Genomic DNA, 4,724 nt, shown 5'->3' on the forward strand with positions numbered 1-4,724 from the left:
CAAGTGAAGCATTAGTCTATCCTCTTCATATTTAGAATTTTTAAATGTTTTATTTTACCTTTTCCTTGACTCGACAAGTCAGTTAAGAATATTTTTTTTCAATGACGGCCTAGGAACAGTGGGTTAACTGCCTGTTCAGGGGCAGAACGACAGATTTGTACCTTGTCAGCTCGGGGATATGATCTTGCAACTTTTCAGTTACTAGTCCAACGCTCTAACCACTAGACTACCTGCCCCCCCTCTAACCACTAGGCTACCTGCCCCCCCTCTAACCACTAGGCTACCTGCCTCCCCTCTAACCACTAGGCTACCTGCACCCCCCCCCTCTAACCACTAAGCTACCTGCCCCCCCTCTAACCACTAGGCTACCTGCCCCCCCTCTAACCACTAGGCTACCTGCCCCCCCCACTAACCACTAGGCTACCTGCCCCCCTCTAACCACTAGGCTACCTGCCCCCCTCTAACCACTAGGCTACCTGCCCCCCCTCTAACCACTAGGCTACCTGCCCCCCTCTAACCACTAGGCTACCTGCCTCCCCCCCTCCTCTAACCACTAGTCTACCTGCCCGCCCCTCTAACCACTAGGCTACCTGCCTCCCCCCTCTAACCACTAGGCTACCTGCCTCCCTCTAACCACTAGGCTACCTGCCTCCCCCTCTAACCACTAGGCTACCTGCCTCCCCCCTCTAACCACTAGGCTACCTGCCTCCCCTCTAACCACTAGGCTACCTGCCTCCTCTAACCACTAGGCTACCTGCCTCCCCCCTCTAACCACTAGGCTACCTGCCTCCCCTCTAACCACTAGGCTACCTGCCTCCTCTAACCACTAGGCTACCTGCCTCCTCTAACCACTAGGCTACCTGCCTCCCCTCTAACCACTAGTCTACCTGCCTCCCCTCTAACCACCAGGCTACCTGCCTCCCCTATTAGTTCCTGTCAAGGCAGCAGCTACTCTTCCTGGGGTTTATTATGGATCCCCATTAGTTCCTGTCAAGGCAGCAGCTACTCTTCCTGGGGTTTATTATGGATCCCCATTAGTTCCTGTCAAGGCAGCAGCTACTCTTCCTGGGGTTTATTATGGATCCCCAGTAGTTCCTGCCAAGACAGCTACTCTTCCTGGGGTTTATTATGGATCCCCATTAGTTCCTGTCAAGGCAGCTACTCTTCCTGGGGTTTATTATGGATCCCCAGTAGTTCCTGCCAAGACAGCAGCTACTCTTCCTGGGGTTTATTATGGATCCCCATTAGTTCCTGTCAAGGCAGCAGCTACTCTTCCTGGGGTTTTATTATGGATCCCCAGTAGTTCCTGCCAAGACAGCAGCTACTCTTCCTGGGGTTTATTATGGATCCCCATTAGTTCCTGCCAAGGCAGCAGCTACTCTTCCTGGGGTTTATTACGGATCCCCAGTAGTTCCTGCCAAGACAGCAGCTACTCTTCCTGGGGTTTATTATGGATCCCCATTAGTTCCTGTCAAGGCAGCAGCTACTCTTCCTGGGGTTTATTATGGATCCCGTTAGTTCCTGTCAAGACAGCTACTCTTCCTGGGGTTTATTATGGATCCCCATTAGTTCCTGTCAAGGCAGCAGCTACTCTTCCTGGGGTTTATTATGGATCCCGTTAGTTCCTGCCAAGACAGCAGCTACTCTTCCTGGGGTTTATTATGGATCCCCATTAGTTCCTGTCAAGGCAGCAGCTACTCTTCCTGGGGTTTATTATGGATCCCCATTAGTTCTTGCCAAGGCAGTAGCTACTCTTCCTGGGGTTCATTATGGATCCCCATTAGTTCCTGTCAAGGCAGCTACTCTTCCTGGGGTTTATTATGGATCCCCATTAGTTCCTGTCAAGGCAGCAGCTACTCTTCCTGGGGTTTATTATGGATCCCCGTTAGTTCCTGCCAAGACAGCAGCTACTCTTCCTGGGGTTTATTATGGATCCCCATTAGTTCCTGTCAAGGCAGCAGCTACTCTTCCTGGGGTTTATTATGGATCCCCATTAGTTCCTGCCAAGACAGCAGCTACTCTTCCTGGGGTTTATTATGGATCCCCATTAGTTCCTGTCAAGGCAGCAGCTACTCTTCCTGGGGTTTATTATGGATCCCCATTAGTTCCTGCCAAGGCAGCAGCTACTCTTCCTGGGGTTTATTACAGATCCCCATTAGTTCCTGCCAAGAGCAGCTACTCTTCCTGGGGTTTATTATGGATCCCCATTAGTTCCTGTCAAGGCAGCAGCTACTCTTCCTGGGGTTTATTATGGATCCTCATTAGTTCCTGCCAAGGCAGCAGCTACTCTTCCTGGGGTTTATTACGGATCCCCATTAGTTCCTGCCAAGGCAGCAGCTACTCTTCCTGGGGTTTATTATGGATCCCCATTAGTTCCTGTCAAGGCAGCAGCTACTCTTCCTGGGGTTTATTATGGATCCCCAGTAGTTCCTGCCAAGGCAGCAGCTACTCTTCCTGGGGTTTATTATGGATCCCCATTAGTTCCTGTCAAGGCAGCAGCTACTCTTCCTGGGGTTTATTATGGATCCCCATTAGTTCTTGCCAAGGCAGTAGCTACTCTTCCTGGGGTTCATTATGGATCCCCATTAGTTCCTGTCAAGGCAGTAGCTACTCTTCCTGGGGTTTATTATGGATCCCCATTAGTTCTTGCCAAGGCAGTAGCTACTCTTCCTGGGGTTTATTATGGATCCCCATTAGTTCTTGCCAAGGCAGTAGCTACTCTTCCTGGGGTTTATTACGGATCCCCATTAGTTCTTGCCAAGGCAGTAGCTACTCTTCCTGGGGTTTATTACGGATCCCCATTAGTTCTTGCCAAGGCAGTAGCTACTCTTCCTGGGGTTTATTATGGATCCCCATTAGTTCCTGCCAAGGCAGCAGCTACTCTTCCTGGGGTTTATTACGGATCCCCAGTAGTTCCTGCCAAGACAGCAGCTACTCTTCCTGGGGTTTATTATGGATCCCCATTAGTTCCTGTCAAGGCAGCAGCTACTCTTCCTGGGGTTTTATTATGGATCCCCGTTAGTTCCTGTCAAGACAGCAGCTACTCTTCCTGGGGTTTATTATGGATCCCCATTAGTTCTTGCCAAGGCAGTAGCTACTCTTCCTGGGGTTCATTATGGATCCCCATTAGTTCCTGTCAAGGCAGCAGCTACTCTTCCTGGGGTTTATTATGGATCCCCGTTAGTTCCTGTCAAGACAGCAGCTACTCTTCCTGGGGTTTATTATGGATCCCCATTAGTTCTTGCCAAGGCAGTAGCTACTCTTCCTGGGGTTCATTATGGATCCCCATTAGTTCCTGCCAAGGCAGCAGCTACTCTTCCTGGGGTTTATTATGGATCCCCATTGGTTCCTGTCAAGGCAGCAGCTACTCTTCCTGGGGTTTATTATGGATCCCGTTAGTTCCTGCCAAGACAGCAGCTACTCTTCCTGGGGTTTATTATGGATCCCCATTAGTTCCTGTCAAGGCAGCAGCTACTCTTCCTGGGGTTTATTATGGATCCCCATTAGTTCCTGCCAAGACAGCAGCTACTCTTCCTGGGGTTTATTATGGATCCCCATTAGTTCCTGTCAAGGCAGCAGCTACTCTTCCTGGGGTTTATTATGGATCCCCATTAGTTCCTGCCAAGGCAGCAGCTACTCTTCCTGGGGTTTATTACGGATCCCCATTAGTTCCTGCCAAGACAGCAGCTACTCTTCCTGGGGTTTATTATGGATCCCCATTAGTTCCTGTCAAGGCAGCAGCTACTCTTCCTGGGGTTTATTATGGATCCCCATTAGTTCCTGCCAAGGAAGCTACTCTTCCTGGGGTTTATTACGGATCCCCATTTAGTTCCTGCCAAGGCAGCAGCTACTCTTCCTGGGGTTTATTATGGATCCCCATTAGTTCCTTCAAGGCAGCAGCTACTCTTCCTGGGGTTTATTATGGATCCCCAGTAGTTCTTGCCAAGGCAGCAGCTACTCTTCCTGGGGTTCATTATGGATCCCCATTAGTTCCTGCCAGGCGGCAGCTAATCTTCCTGGGGTTTATTATGGATCCCCATTAGTTCTTGCCAAGGCAGCAGCTACTCTTCCTGGGGTTCATTATGGATCCCCATTAGTTCCTGTCAAGGCAGTAGCTACTCTTCCTGGGGTTCATTATGGATCCCCATTAGTTCTTGCCAAGGCAGTAGCTTCTCTTCCTGGGGTTTATTATGGATCCCCATTAGTTCTTGCCAAGGCAGTAGCTACCTCTCTTCCTGGGGTTTATTAGGGATCCCCATTAGTTCTTGCCAAGGCATGCTACTCTTCCTGGGGTTTATTATGGATCCCCACTAGTTCTTGCCAAGGCAGTAGCTACTCTTCTGGGGTTTTATTATGGATCCCCATTAGTTCCTGTCAAGGCAGCAGCTACTCTTCCTGGGTTTATTATGGATCCCCATTAGTTCTTGCCAAGGCAGCAGCTACTCTTCCTGGGGTTTATTATGGATCCCCATTAGTTCTTGCCAAGGCAGTAGCTACTCTTCCTGGGGTTTTATTATGGATCCCCACTAGTTCTTGCCAAGGCAGTAGCTACTCTTCCTGGGGTTTTATTATGGATCCCATTAGTTCCTGTCAAGGCAGCAGCTACTCTTCTGGGGTTTGTGTGGATCCCATTAGTTCTTGCCAAGGCAGCAGCTACTCTTCCTGGGGTTTATTGGATCCCCATTAGTTCTTGCCAAGGCTGTAGCTACTCTTCCTGGGGTTTA

Source organism: Oncorhynchus keta, unplaced genomic scaffold (genome assembly GCF_023373465.1).
Source record: "Oncorhynchus keta strain PuntledgeMale-10-30-2019 unplaced genomic scaffold, Oket_V2 Un_contig_14523_pilon_pilon, whole genome shotgun sequence".
Taxonomy (NCBI): Eukaryota; Metazoa; Chordata; class Actinopteri; order Salmoniformes; family Salmonidae; genus Oncorhynchus; species Oncorhynchus keta.